We start from the raw sequence: 16267 nt of genomic DNA on the forward strand, positions 1-16267 counted from the left end.
CAGAAGGAATCCCCTTAATGAAAGGATTTGTTCTGTGAAGTTTGGATTCAGTCAAAGGGCTGCACTTGAGGATGTAGAAGGCCTCCTGTGGCCTGGAGGCCGAAGGTTCCCCACCCCTGATTAGACCATCCTTATCTGTTTGGAATTTCAATCTCTTCCCAACCCAGCCCCATCCCACTTTTCTAGCTATCCAACTTTCTTAAACATCTCTCCCCTCCACACATACTCAACCAAACTGGCTTACTTGCTGTTTCTTAGATGGGACACTCCATCACCCATATCTGATCCTTTCTACTACCTCTCATTCCCAGAACAGTCACTTCTGACACTTTGAACCTCTGCTTTCCTTTAGGACTCAGCTCAAGTCTTTATGAGACTTTTATGGTTTCCTTGTACCTGTTTTATATATACCTATATAAATACATATCTTCTCAATTACACAGTAAACTCTTTGCATTTTTGCCTTTGTATTATTCCCAGCATGGAGCAGAGTAAGTGCATAGTAAATGCTTGCATGTTTGCTTGGTTGATTATCTCTTGTCATTATTATGTGGCCATCCCATCTTTTTTTTTTCCCTCATTATAGACCTCTTTGATTACATCCTTTACTTGATGGCTCCTACAAAATTCCTCGTTTGTAATATGTTGCTCCTTACACCCAGCTGATTGTGCCTCCCCCTCACCTTTTGGGTCACCTTTAACTTCAATTCTTTGGAAGGAATGGTATTTATGACTCAGTTATAAAGTGGGCCTTTATTTCAGGGGGAAGTATGGCATCTTTAAAAGATCTCTGCAATTTTCTAGAGGCAACCTAGCCTGATTTCCCATTATTCAACTCTGGACTCAGATCACTGTGCATTGGTAGTGTCTGTCTAAGATATATACATTGATGGGCCAGGTCTATGGGTGACCCATTCAATTGTAAATCATAGGCTGGATAATGGGAATTCTTCATCCACTTGGTTTTATCTGTGTGGATTGTTAGGATCATAATTTTAGAAATGAAAGGGACCTTAGGCCTTCTAGTCCAATCCCCTCATTTTGAAAGTGACCATTTATTTGACAAGCATTTATTAAACATCTAAAATTTGAAAAGCCCTGTGTTAGGCCGTAGGGATACAAAGGCAAAAATGAAACAATTCCTGCCCTCAAGCAGCATGCATTCTACCAAATGGAAGCATTTACACAGGTAAGTCAATACAGAATACATACAAAGCAAATACAAGGTAAATTCAGGGGCAAGGCCATGAACATCTGGTGGGGATTGGGGGGGAGGTGAGTCAAGACGGGCCTCTTAAAGGAGTTGGCACTTGAAAGAAGCCAGCGATTATAAGAGGCAAAGGTGAAAGTAGGCACCTTCTATCCATGGGATACACAATGAGCAAATGGTTCCAGATCTGGAGGTGAAAGAAGAAAGAAGAGGGTGTATACATGGGCCTCGTGCTGGAGGTGGTGCTGGAGCATAATTCTAAAGGAAGGGAGGGATTCTGGTGACTTGAGGTGAGGAGGGAGTACACTCTAGGAATGGGGAATAGCTTACATCAAGGCATTGTAGATGGAAGATGGAATGTCATGGAGGAAGAATAGAAGGAAGCTGACTGAACTGTAGAGTGTAAAGGGGAGTCATACCTTCGAAAGGTAGGTTGGGTCTAAGTTGTGAAGAGCTTTTAAATGACAAATGGTACAGTCTATATTTGGTCCTAGAGGAAATAGGGAGCTACTGCAGTTTATTGAGTGGAGGAGTGACATAGAGTGTACAATCAGGGGTGGGGAACCTGTGGCCTCTGTGCACTCTAGTTAAATCACTTTAGCAGCTATATGGATAACGGATTGGAGTGGAAAGAGGCTTGAGATAGGGAGGCCAATTAGGAGGCTTCTGCAGTAGTACAGGAGAGAAGGGATCAGAGTTTCAGGTATTATCCATATGAGTAGAGAGAAGGGGATAGATACTAAAGATGCTGTGAAGGTCAAATCAGCAACAGCTGGATATGTGAGGCAGCGGGGAGGGAGCTGAGGACGGCTCTGTGAACAGCTTTCAAATGCTATTATTTTGTGTTTTGAATGTTTTTCATGTCATTACATTGCCTGTTTCTTTTTCATTGGACCCCTCAATATTGCCACCCTGCCCAAGGCCCGAGTGCCTAAATATGTGGTGTAAAATGTGAGAAGAAAAGGTACATGGTTTCTTTGATCCTTGTGCCCATATTTCTGACATCAGAATACAGAAGGCCTGCCTGGGCTGGGAGTTTGAAGTCTCAGCAGAAATGTGTATAATGTCTCATGTATCACTCACCTGTCCTCCATCTTTTCCCCTTTGCCATCAAGGACTAGGACTCCTACTGACCTTGAAAGTATCTCTTCAAAGTTTCTGAGACTCTGCTGCACGACACAGAATCCCTTTGACCAACCTATGTGTTTGTTGTTCTGTCATTTTTCAGTAATGTTCTGACTCTTCATGACCCTATTTGGGGTTTTCTTGGCAGAGATACTAGAGTGCTTGGCCATTTCCTTCTCCAGCTCATTTTACAGATGAGGAGACTGAGGCAAATAGAGGTAAGTGACTTGCCCAGGGTCACACTGCTAGTAGGAGTTTGAGGCCAGATTTAAACTCAGGAAGAAGAGTCTTCCTGACTTCAGACCTGGCACTCTATCCACTGAGCTGTCCCAATACCTATGTGTTTACCCCTCGATAAGATCTATGAAGACAGTGGGACCACCACATTTAGATGCTAATACTTCAAGCTCAAATATGTTCTATGAAGAAGTGGGAATGGTATTGAAAAGAGGACCTGATGAAATGCTATGCTGGGGATGATTTAGCATTAAAAGCATTGAGGGGCCAGTTTTCAAGGTTGAGCAAAGAGGGGAATATACTAACAGATTGGGGTAGGGGGAATTATTATCGATTTATTCGATATTGTCACCAAAACAGACAGCATGGTACGTTGGGAAGAACACTGCTTCTGGAGTCAGGATCTAGGATCAGATCTTGCCTCTGAAATTTACTCCCTGTGTGATCTTGGGCATTGAACTTCCCAGTGTCTCACTTTTCTCCCTTTTTTAGAATGTAAGCTCTTGGAAGGCAAGACCAGAAGTATGCTACAGCTGGCTCTACTGGTGCCCAAAAGCCCATTGTTCCATTTTCAGCGTGAGCATTTATGCCTCAGAAATCTGCAAACTACAAATCAGGGCTTGATTTATTGTTTTGCTGATTGTTTAGATTTAAGAAAGCAATGGAGAAAATGTTAGAGATGTAGATTAAATTGAAAAGTATTTTGTGAACACATTTTTCCCCCAGAGAGCCAGATGTTAAATATTTGCCAGCACACACCTCAAAACAGGACTGTCTTGCTTGCATGGTGGTTGACACATAGGAAGCAGTTAATACATATTGTCTTGTGGTTTTTTACTTCGAAGTCACAACTGAGAGGACAACACCCTTTTCCACATGCTTATGTTCTCATTTCTATAAAGATCCAGAGATGGGAAGACAGGGACAAGAATCCTCATTATCGGGAGGAGTGGATAGGTTTTGTTCTGCACTAATGGAGGTGGTACATATGGATGAAATGAGACCTCCTGGAGTAACTATAAGACCTGTCCATCCCATCTCTGCCTCCCCACCCCCCTTCCACCTTTCCCGTCTGTGGCTTGGATAGAAAGCTTAATAAGGAAAATAGAGCTTTTTTTTTTTTTAAGCAGCACTTGGCCCTGTACTAAGTGCTTTGTATATATTATCTCATTTGAGGCTTACAACAACCTTGTGAGATAGAGGCTGGTATTTGCATTTTACTGTCGAGGAAACTGAGGCAAACAAAAGTTAAGTGACTTGCCCAGGGTCACACAGAAAGTAAGTATCTGAGGCCAAATTTGAACTCAAGTCTTCTTGCTACAGGCCCAGTGCTCTATCTGCTGTGCCATCTAGATGCCTAAAGTACCTTGGGATAAAATGATTTGTTAACCATTATTTATTTGATAGATTGGTTAACAACAAAAGGAAGAGTATTTTGCTCCCAGGCATCTAGTTGCTACAGCTAGTTGAAGACCTCAGTTTAAATCTTACCTCAGACATTTACTAGTTGTGTGATCCTGGGCAAGTCATTTATCCTCTGTATGCCTCATTTTCTTCAACTGTAAAATGGTGATAATAATCACATCTGCCTCCCAGGGTTGTTGTCAGGATCAAATGAGATAATATTTGTAAAATGCTAAACACAGTGTCCTAGCACATAGTAGGTGTTTAATAAATGCTTGTTCCTTCCCAGACTCTAGGCTCTTAAACTCTAATTCTCTGTTGCTGAGGAAAAGTTGTAGATATTAACAATAAACTAAGGAAAGAGCAAAAATGTCAGCTAAGTGGTACAGTGGATAGAGTGCTCGGCCTGGAGTCAGGAAGACTCATTTTCCTGAGTTCAAATCTGGCCTTAGACACTGAATAGCTGTGTGACCCTGGGCAAGTCACTTAACTTTGCCTCAGTTTCCTTATCTATAAAATAAGCTAGAGCAGGAAATGGCAAACCACTCCAGTATCTTTGCCAAGAAAATCCCAAATGGGGTCATGAAGAGTTGGACAAGACTGAAACGACTGAAAAACAACAAATGTCACGAAAACCCAACGAGGGGAGAGTATCCAGGAGAGGGGTCAACAGTATCAAATTCAGCAGGTCACAAGGGATTTAACAAAAAGAATAGCACTGGAATGGAGGAGTAAGAGGGGCTCCACCCAGTTAAAGGCATGCGACATTGTACTCACAGGACCCTAGGATTTAGGGATGAGCGGAGCCTTCGCGATCATCCAATCCACGCATCTCATTTTGCAAATGAGGAAACTGAGGTCAAGAGAGGGAAAAGATTCAAAAATACACAGTGAAGCAGCCTGCAGAAGCTGTCCTCTTCAGTGAAGTATCCTTATGGTATGTGACTCTCTCTAATGAGTACAATAAAATTAAGAAAAACTCCATAAACTGCAAAAATGTTTATAGCTCAAAATTACCTTTCTAGGACAACAAATCACAGAACAGTGTCTGGTCCACACTGATAGAGAGTTTCCTCACTGGGCATTCACCACTGAAATCATCATTTCTGAACCAAAAACCTCCCACTTTTTTGGTGTCTGTTTGGGTTGTATCGGTGCCCTGGGCTATTTGTGAGCTCGTTTTAGATTTTTTGGCGGGGAGGGGTCGGTGGGACCTAGGGGATACAGCTTTGATTTTTCTGGGCCTGAGTTAATCTTTGTGATTGGAGCACATAGAATGTAACTTTTTAAATGTCTTAATGTCTGTGTTGCAACTTGGTCTGTATCTGAGAGAGAGAGGGAAAGGGAGAGGGGAGAGAGAGAGGGAGAGGGGAGAGAGAGAGAGACAGAGGGAGAGAGAGAAAGGGAGGGGGGAGAGGGAGAGAGAGAGAGAAGGTCCTTTTTGTAAAAAAAAAAAAATTATAGCGTCTCTTTGTGGTGTCTAAGAATGGGAAATCGAGGGGTTGCTTATCAGTTGGGTAGTGGCTGAACAAGCTGTGGTATATTATTGTGATGGAATATTATTGTGCTGTAAGAAATAACAAGCAAGATGATTTCAGAAAAACCTGGAAAGACATACATGAACTAATGCAAAGTGAAATGAACAGAACCAGGAGAACACAGTAACAGCAACATTTTATGATGAATTGTGAATAGCTTAGCTATTCTCAGCCACACAATGATCCAAGAAAATCCCAAAGGACTCATGATGAAACATACTCTCTGCCTCCAGAGAAAGAACCGATACTGTCTGAATATAGACTGAAGCATTCTCTCTTTTTCTCTCCCTTCCTTCCTTCCTTCTTCTCTTCTTCCTTCCTTCCTTCCTTCCTTTCTTTCTTTCTTCTTCCTTCCTCTCTTTCATTCATTCTTTTTTTTTTGTTCAAGGCTTCTTGTACAAAATGACTAATATGGAAACGTTTTACATGATTGCACATATATAACCTCTATTTGATTGCTTACCACCTCAGGGAAGGGGGAGGGGGAAGGGGAAGGAGAAGGAGGGAGAGATAGAATTTGGAACTCAAAACTTAAAAACAAACAAATATAAAAAATTGTTTTAACATGTAATTAGGGAAAAAATAAAATATTTTTAAATGTGTATATGAAAAACAGAGAATAAGAGAAGGTAAAAAACTGACAACAAATAGCATGAAAGAAATTTTAAAAATAATCTCTGTGTTATATGTATAAAACATCATACAACTCATGCCAGTCTGCATGTAGATCTGTTTTGGAACAAAGTTGTTTGTGTCCTGACCCTTCTCAAGTTTTCCTAGCGTTCTTTGTCTGACCTTTCCCTTGCTCTCTTCACTCCCTACCTGGAATTATATTTGCTTGTGTACATAGAGAATCTCCCAAGAAGACCACAAACTGTTGCTTTTTATCTCCAGGCCCCAGCACAGAGCTTGGCACATAGCAGGTGTTTAATAAATGTTTGTTGTATTGAATTGAGTTTCTGGAGGGCACAGTCTGTATACTGTTAGGAATTCTCAGGAATACATTTGCATACTGTGAACACTCATTTCTTGCTGTCAATTTTATTTTGAACCTCTGCTGTTATGAATAGGAAGAAAGATTGCAGAATCATCAATTTAGAGCTAGTCAGATCTTAGCAGTCAGGCAGAGGCAGCCAGGTGGCACAATAGATAGAACACTAGACCTGGAATTGGGAAAACCTGAGTTCAAATCCAGCCTCAGACACTTACTAGCTGTATGACCTTAGGCAAGTCATTCCCCTTTCTGTTTCCAGTTTCCTCATTCATAAAATGGGAATAATAATAGAACCTACCTTCCAGGGTTGTGTGAGGATAAGATGTAATATTTGTAAAGTGCTTTGCAAACATTAAAACTCTATATAAATGCTAGCTATGATGATGATGATTCTCATTCTGTGCCTTGAATCTAGCACCTCTCTGTCAGGAGGCTTCATTATTGGTCTTCTAGAATTGTGGTTGCTCATGGCATTGATCAAAATTCTTAAGTCTTTCAGAGTTGTTTGTCTGTACAATATTGTTGTTAACTACATAGATTGTTCTTCTAGTTTTGTTCAATTTATTCTGCGTTGCTGTTGTTATTGTTCAGTGGTTTCAATTGTGTCTGACTCTTGTAACCCTGTTTAGGATTTTTTGGCAAAGATACTGGAGTATCTGCTATTTCCTTCTCCAACTCATTTTACAGATAAAGAAACTGAGGCAAATGGGGTTAAGTGACTTGCCTAGGGTCAAACACCTAGTAAGCGTCTGAAGCCGGATTCAAACTTTTAAGAAAATGAGCCTTCGTGACTCTAAGCCCAGTGCTCTCTCCACTGCACCACCTAGCTAACCTCATTTTACATTACTTTATATAAATCTTCCCAGCTTTCTCTGAAACCATCACCTTCATTTCTAGCAGCGTAACTGTATTCCAGCAATTCATATGCCACAGTTTGTTCAGTCATTCTCTGATTGATGGGCTTTTCCTTAGTTTGAAATTTTCTGCCTGACTGATAAAATCTTGACCTGCCTTGATAATATCTTTCTCAAAAAGGTAGAAGCAAGAAGGAACATTACTATTCTGGACTTGACTTTACTCAGTAAGCAGAACCGAAGAAGAAATGATCGGAACTCTCCATATTAGAATCCACGATCAAGAATCAAGCAACATTGGGCAAGGTCTGACATGCATCCTAGACTTTTGGGAAAATAGATTTCGAAGAATTCAAAGAAAGGATTGGTAGGACTTTAGGGTCTAAAATCCTGCAGGGAAAATTGGCCCAGCAGGGATGGGAAACTTTTAAGAATGAACCGCTGATAATGTAAACACGGTTCAGTATAATGAGCACTGGCTTGAGAGTCAGAAGCCCTGGATTGAATCCAATATTACTTCTTTCTACTTACTGCTTTTCAATGACCTTGGTCAACACTTACCTTCTTACAGATAAGGAAGTTGAAATTAGAGATAATACTGAGTGAGAAGATGGTAAGCAAGCACCTAACTGTCTTTGATTAATTCAAGTCATCAGCTCTGAGTTAATGACATCTCAGGATATGGAAAGGACTAGAAGGTATGATTGCTGAGCTGCTCTCAGTAATCACTGAAAAACTGGAGCAAGAGAGATGGGTAGATGTCCCAGTTTTCATTAAAGAGAAAAATAGACTCTGAAAACTATAGGTCAATGAGCTTGATTTTAATTCCTGGCAAAATTTTCAAATGGATAATCAAAGGGATGCTTTAAAAAAATTACTTTTTGAAAGGGAAGCTGTGATTACTAAGAGCCAGCATGGATCATTTTATTTTTTTTATTTTTAAAAAATTTTTTTAGTAATTTATTTTCCCCCAGTTACATGTAAAAAAACAAATTTTAACATTCTTTTTTAAAAAAAATTAAGGTCCAAATTCTCTCCCTTTCTTCCTCCCCACCTTCCCTCATTGAGAAGGCAAGTAATTCGATATAGGTTATACATGTATAGTCATGCAAAACATTTCCATATTAGTCATGTTGTGAAAGAAAACCTAGACCAAAAAAAAAACCTAAGGAAGATAAAGTTAAAAAAAAGTATGCTTCAATCTGTATTCAGACACCATCGGTTCCTTCTCTGGGGATGAACAGCATTTTTCATCATAAGTCCTTCAGAGTTGTCTTGGATCATTGTATTGCTGAGAATAGCTAAGTCATTCACAACTGATCACCTTATAATATTGGTGTTACTTTGTACACAACATTTCACTTTGCATCAGCTCGTGTAAGTCTTTCTAGGTTTTTCTGAGGGCATCCTGCTCATCATTTCTTATAGCATAATAGTATTCCATCATAATCATATACCACAATTTGTTTAGCCATTCCCCAATTGATGGGCACCCCCTCAATTTTTAATTATTTCCTACCAGAAAAGAGCTGCTAAAAATATTTTCATACATATAGGTCCTTTTCCTTTTTGTTTTTTATCTCTTTTGGGATACAGACCTAGTAGTGGTATTGCTAGGTCAAAGGGTATGCATGGTTTTATAGCCCTTTGGGCATAGTTCCAAATAGCTCTACAGAATGGTTGAATCAGTTTACAACTCCACTAAAAGTACAGTAATGTTTCATTTTTCCCACATCCCCTTTAATATTTGTCATTTTCCTTTTCTGTCCTATTAGCAAATCTAATAGGTATGACAGTACTTCAGAATTGTTTTAATTTGCATTTCTCCAATCGATAGTGAGTTAGAGCATTTTTTCATATGGCTATAGATAGCTTTGATTACTTCATCTGAAAACTGTTCATATCTTTTGATCATTTATCAATTGGAGAATGGCTCTTGTTTTTATAAATTTGACTCATTTCTCTATGTTTGAGAAATGAGGCCTTTATTAGAGAAACTTGCTTCAAATTTTTTTTCACAGTTACTATTGCTAACTGTATGTCTCTCCATTCTATCCCCCCCCATGTATTTTCTTCTCTCTCTCTCTCCTTTCACCCTGTCTCTTCTCAAAAGTGTTTTGCTTCTTACTACCCCTCCCCCATCTGTCCTCCCTTCTATTACCCTCTCCCTCTCTTATCCCCTTCCCCTCCTATTTTCCTGTAGGGTAAGATAGATTTCTATACCCAATTGAGTGTGTATGTTATTCTTCTTTGAGCCTGTTTTGATAAGAGTAAGGTTCACTCCCCCCCCGCCCTTGCCTCCACTGTAAAAGCTTTTTCTTGCCCCTTGTATGTAAGATAATTTACCCCATATAGAATATGGAGGCAGCTAGGTGCTGCAGTGGATAGAGCACTGGCCCTGAAGTCAGGAGTACCTGAGTTCAAATCCGGTCTCAGACCAGACACTTGACACTTACTAGCTGTGTGTGACTCTGGGCAAGTCACTTAACCCCAATTGCCTCAAGGGAAAAAAAAAATAAATCTATCCTGCCCTACAGGAAAATAGAAGGGGAAGGGGATAAGAGAAAGGGGGCTGACAGAAGGGGGGCAGATTGGGGGAAGAGGTATTCAGAATACACACCATCTTGGGGTGAGGTGAAGGGGAGAGATGGGGAGAAAATTTGGAACTCAAAATCTTGTGGAAGTGAATGTTGAAAACTAAATTTTTGAAAACGGAAAATAAATTAATAAGACATTCCATTAAAAAAAAAACAATTTACCCCATTATACGTCTCCCTTTCTCTTTCTCCCAGTACATTCCTCTCTCTCAGTCCTTAATTTTATTTTTTTACATATCATCCCTTCATATTCAACTCACACCTGTGCTCTCTGTCTATATATACACAGTTCTTATGAGTTACAAGTATCATCTTCCCATGTAGGAATGTGAACAGTTTAACCTTATTAAGTTCCTTATGATTTCCCTTTCCTTTTCACCTTTTTATGTTTCTCTTGAGTCTTGTATTTGAAAGTCAAATATTCTATTTAACTCTGGTCTTCTCATCAAGAATGCTTGGAAATCCTCTATTTCATTGAATGTCTTATCTCCCTTGGAGGATTATACTCAGTTTTACTGGGTAGGTGATTCTTGGTTATAATCCTAGCTCCTTTGCTCTCTGGAATATCATATTCCAAGCCCTCTGGTCCTTTAATGTAGAAGCTGCTAAATCTTGTATTATTCTTACTGTGGCTCCACAATACTTGAATTGTTTCTTTCTGGCTGCTTGCAATATTTTCTCCTTGACCTGGGAACTCTGGAATTTGGCTATGGTATTCCTGGGAGTTTTCATTTTGGGATCTCTTTCAGGAGTTGATTGGTGGATTCTTCTAGTTTCTATTTTACCCTCTGGTTCTAGAATATCAGGGCAGTTTTCCTTGATAATTTCTTGAAAGATGATATCTAGGCTCTTTTTTTGATCATGGCTTTCAGGTAGCCCAATAATTTTTAAATAATCTCTCCTGGATCTATTTTCCAGGTCAGCTATTTTTTTTTAATGAGATATTTCATATTGTCTTCTATTTTTTCATTTGTTTGATTTTGTTTTATCGTTTCTTGATTTCTCATTAAGTTATTAGCTTCTATTTGTTCAGTTCTAATTTTTAAGGAATTATTTTCTTCAGTGAATTTTTGTGCCTCTTTTTCCATTTGGCCAATTCTGCTTTTTAAGGCATTCTTCTCTTCATTGGCTTTTTGTACCTTTTTTACCATTTGGCCTAGTCTGTTTTTTAAGGTGTCATTTTTTTCAGTATTTTTTTTTTTGTGTCTCCTTTACCAGGCTATTGACTCATTTTTCATTATTTTCTGGCATCACTCTCATTTCTCTTTCCAGTTTGTCCTCTACCTGTCTTACTTGATTTTCAAAATCCTTTTTGAGCTCTTTCATGGCCTGAGACCAATTCATATTTTTCTTGGAGGCTTTGAATGTAGGAGCTTTGACTTTGTTATCTTTTTCTGAGTGTGTGTTTTGATCATCCTTGTCACCATAGTAACTTTCTATAGTCAGAATTTTTTTTTTCTGTTGTTTGCTCATTTTTCCAGTCTATTTCTTGACTTGTAACTCTTTGCTAAAGTGGGGCTCTGCTTCCAGGGTGAAGGGTACCTTGTCCCAAGCTTCATGGGTTTTGTGCGGTTGTTTTCAGAGATACATCTAGGGACCTGTAAGTTTTCAGTTTTTCCAAGGTGGTATGATCTAAGGAGAGGTGTCTTTATTACTCTCCTGGCCTGTGCTCTGGTCTGTGAGTGACCAGAAGTACTCTTTTCTGCACTGGAACTGTGACAAGGGTCCCTTTTCTACTGTGGCCACAAACTCTTGTGTGCTAGTGGTTTTTCTTGCCCTAGGACTGTCACCCAAGACTGTGACCAGGATTTGAGTATGGGCAAAGCAACTCTGTGCTGGCAAAGAGACCCCCCCCCCCCATAATCTCCTTCTGACCAGTTGTTCAACCTCCTGGGCTGAGAGTTCTGGAAGCAGCTGCTTCTGCTGCTGCTGATTCAGTGGATCCTAAGGCCTGCTCCTGGTTTGCTGAGGCTGGGTTTGTGCTGGCATGGCCTGCACTGGACTGTGCTCCACTCTCACCCAGGTGTGACAGACCTTTCCTGCCCACCTTCTAAATGGTCTTTGGCTGGAAAATTATTTCACCCTGTCCTTTTGTGGGTTCTGCTGCTCCAGAAATTATTTTATGGCATTATTTAAAGGGGTTTGGAGGGGTTTTAGAGAGAGCTCAGGAGAGTGGCTGCCTTTTCTCCACCATCTTGGCTCCCATGGATCTTTCCTTATCAAGAAATATAAGGCCACCAGGTATGGTGGCTCATGCCCATAGTCTTTACTACTGGGGACACTGACACTGATGGATTGCTTGAGTTTGGGAGTTCTGGGTTGCAGCAGGGCTAAAGCCAACTGGGTCTCTAAACTAAATCCACCACCAATATGGTGAATCCCTGGAGTCGGAGTGGGGTGGGAGGGAAGACATCAGGCTGCCTAGGGAGGGGTGAACTGGCCCAGGTCAGAAACAGCATAGATCAAAACTTCCATGCTGTTCAGTGATGGGGTTGAGCCAGTGAGTGAGCACTGCACTTCTAGTCTGGGTGAGATAGGAAGACTCAGTCTCAAAATGAGATAAAATAAAATAAAAGGTTAGGCTATGCCAAAGTAACCTCATTTCTTTTTTGACAGGGTCACTTAACTGTATCAGGGGAAATCTCATAGACCCAGTCTCCTTGGATTCCAGTGAAGCATTTAATAAAGTTTCTCATGCTGCCCTTCTGGATAAATTGAGCTAGATACAGTTAGGTGGATATAGAACTGCTTGAGTAGACCCAAATAGAAGCCTCAGCGTCACAGCATTTGACAATTAATTGGAATGTACCTCAAGAAGTACATCCCCCAACCATTGCTATCCTGCTTGTGTGGGCAGATCTCTGGGGAGGGAGAAGTAGAGGCTTCTTAGTATAGTCCATTTTGCTTTTAGAGAGCTCGCATTCTTATGAAATTTTTCCTTACGCTCATCTTCAGTTTGCCTCTCTGAAATTCCTACTCATTGCTCCTAGATCTGCCTTTAGGACTGAGCAGAACAAGGTTAATCTCTTCTACATGACAGCTTTTCAGACTCTTGAAAGCAGCTGCCATGTCTGCCCTAAATATTTTTTTTCCCTACAGGTTAAATATCCCTATTTCTTTCAACTGATTCTTGATATGGTATGGTCTCCAAACCCCTCACTGTCTTGATTGTCCTTCTCTGTGAATCTCCTGTTCTCTGGAACAGTCTTCCAGTTTTAAATGTCCTTAAAATGTGGCACCCACAACATCTTCCATATGTGTTTCGATGGGGCAGCATTATCTCTCTATCTGTCACCTCCCATGGGGGAGTGGGGACCATCAGCTCTCATGTTCTGGACACCATACTTTACTTAATGTGAGGTAGAAACACATTTGCTTTTTAGGCCATGATGTAATACATATGGCATGTATTGAACTTGCCATTCACTAAGGCTGGCATATTTTTTTTTTTCTTCAGAAGAACCAAAGTCAGCCTATGTCCCTCCCATCTTTCTATGTGTGAAACTAATTCTTCAACCCAAGTACAAGATTTTACATTTATATCTATTAAATTGTATCTTCTTAGATGAGCAGGTGGAGGTGGCCCACAGCTTCCCTGTGGCTTTTCTTGGTAGCTCTTGGGGACCAAATCTATTTAATGGTTCAAGGACTCCTCCCACAGAGCCTGGCTGCAACAGGGCTGGAGGAAGGAGGGCCAGAGGCCCACCCTGCACCCCTTCCTCCTACCCCGTTCCTCCCCCCTCCAGGGAAGTGGGGAGCTCATCCTGCACCCCTGATTGATTCCAGTTTAAAAGTCCTTAGTCTTTCTCAAGAATAAAAGAAAGGTCCTTATTACTGCCTTCCCACCAGGACTGTGGATCTAGGGAGTAGTTTTTGTTTTCTCCACTGAACACTGGTTGCTGGACTTACCTGTATTCTTAATTGTATTGTATGTGCTGCATTACTCAGACTTATATCTACCTATGAGCAAACAAAAGTTTACAATTAAAAAAAATCATCAGTTCCATACACCATAAAATATATAAAGCTACATTACACCTAAAAGCTCTAAATTCAGGTCCCAGTGGCTGTCATGGAAAAATTAATTAAAGCCCTGCCCATTTTTATTTAAGAAAAGTGCCTTGGTAAGTGTGCATCTCAATAAAGAGTACCTCCTGTTGCAGATTGTCAAAAAAAGAAAAAAAAAAGATCTTTGTGGATCCTGATAGAAGCAGCTAGGTGGTACAGTGGATAGAGCACTGGGCCTAGAGTCAGGAAGACCTGAGTTCAAATGCTGCTTCAGTTAATAACAGTGTAACCTTGGATAAGTCACTTAAACCTGTCTGCCTCAGTTTCCTTGGATAAGTCACTTAAACCTGTCTGCCTCAGTTTCCTCAATTGTAAAATGGGGATGATGATGATAATGATAGCATCAATTCCTGGGGTGGTTGTGACAATCAAGTGAGATATTTGTAAAATGCTTGTTAGCACAGTTCCTGGCACGTTGTAAGCAATTAATAAATGCTTCTTTCCTTCCTTTTTTCCTTCTTTCTTTCCTCGCTTCCTTCCTACCTCTCTTCATCATCCAACATGTAGCTACCTATGTCAGCAAGGCATCCTGAAATTTCATCATGAAATTTTATAAGCATTTCCTATGTACTTTCAGTCAAGTAACTTACAAAAACATCAAACAATATAGAGCCATGAACAGAAACCTAGGATTCCCTGCTAGATCCCTCCCTTCAAGTTAATGTTGATGATGACTCTAGGTTTGGTCATTCAATTGGTTTCAAATCTACCTGGCTAAGCCTCTGTCTTTCCATCTCGTCCACAAAGATAGATTATGAGACCTTGCCAAATGCATCTATTCTACAGCATTCCCCTGATCTATCATTCTAGTTAACCTTTCAAAAAAGAAAATTACATTAGTTTGGATTAACTGTTTTTAATGATACCATGTTACGTTTTCATGATTATTCTTTATCACAGTATGTGACACACAGTAAATGCTTTTTCAATGCTTATTGACACGGCCACTTCCCTTTCTGGATATTTGTGAACTATTGCTTTTAATAATGCCTTCTAGAAATTTGCCATCTGTTGAAATCAAGTTAATTGGCTGCCCTTTTCATGGTGCAATGGAAAAAGTGCTAGGTTTGGATTCAGAAGACCTTGCTTCAAATCCCAGCCCTGCCCCTTATTACTTGCCTGACCTTGGGTAAAGCTTTCTCTCTGAAATTCAGTTTTTTCATTTATACGACAAGGGGTCTGGTCTAGGTGATTTCTATGTCTCCCTTTCAGCACTAAATCTATCATCGAATTCCCCCCCCCCTTTTTTTTTTTGAAAATCAGAGCAATATTTGCCCTTTGACAGTCCTATGTACCTCTCTTGTCTTCTGTGACCAATCAAAGGTCTTGAATGGTGGCCCATAATCACATCTTTTGTTGTTGTTGTTGAGTTGTGTCTGACTCTTTGTGACCCCATTTGGGGTTTTCTTGGCAAAGATACTGGAGTGGTTTGCCATTTCCTTCTCTTGTTCATTTTACAGAGGAGGAAACTGAGGCAAACAGGGTTTAGTGACCTGTGCAGGGTGTCACAGCTAAGAAGTGTCTGAGGCCAGATTTGAACTCAAGAAGAGGAGTCTTCCTGATGCTGTCCACTGCTCCACCTAGCTACCCATAATTACATCTACCAGTTCCTTTAGATGACTGGGATGTAGTTTGTTTAGGCCTTAGTGACTTAAACTCACCAAGGGCACCTACATTCTCTCTTACTACACTATCTCCCTCCTTACCCCGAGCAGAAACTGTTTAGTCCCCATTTTTATTGTCATTTCAAGTCCAAGGATTATTCTCCTTGGGAGAGAAAACAAAAGCAAAATCAGAGTTGATTAGATCTGTTTTCTCACCATCATCTATTATCACTGGACATTTGATCTGAGCAGTGGACCTATTTCCTTCTTCATACTTTATTTCAGGTCACTAAATATAGGTACTGTCTCTCGCCACCAAAGCCCAGTCCTTTTTGTGATCCTTCTTCTCATGACCAACTTCCATTTATTTTGAGTTCTAGCATCCCTGAAACTATTTTAATAGGATGTTGTATTTATCTTCTGTTCCCTGACCTAGTTACCATCTTCAGTACATAGGATCATTGGGTAGCTAGGTGGAGCAGTGGATAGAGCGCCAAGCCTGGAGTCAGGAAGACCCTTTTTCCTGAGTTAAATTTGACCTCAGACACTTACTAGCTGTGTAACCCTGGGCAAGTCATTTAACCCTGTTTGCCTCAGTTTCCTCATCTGCAAAATGACCTGGAGAAGGAAATGGCA

Source organism: Vombatus ursinus, unplaced genomic scaffold, assembly GCF_900497805.2.
Source record: "Vombatus ursinus unplaced genomic scaffold, bare-nosed wombat genome assembly UNPS02010219.1, whole genome shotgun sequence".
Lineage (NCBI taxonomy): Eukaryota > Metazoa > Chordata > Mammalia > Diprotodontia > Vombatidae > Vombatus > Vombatus ursinus.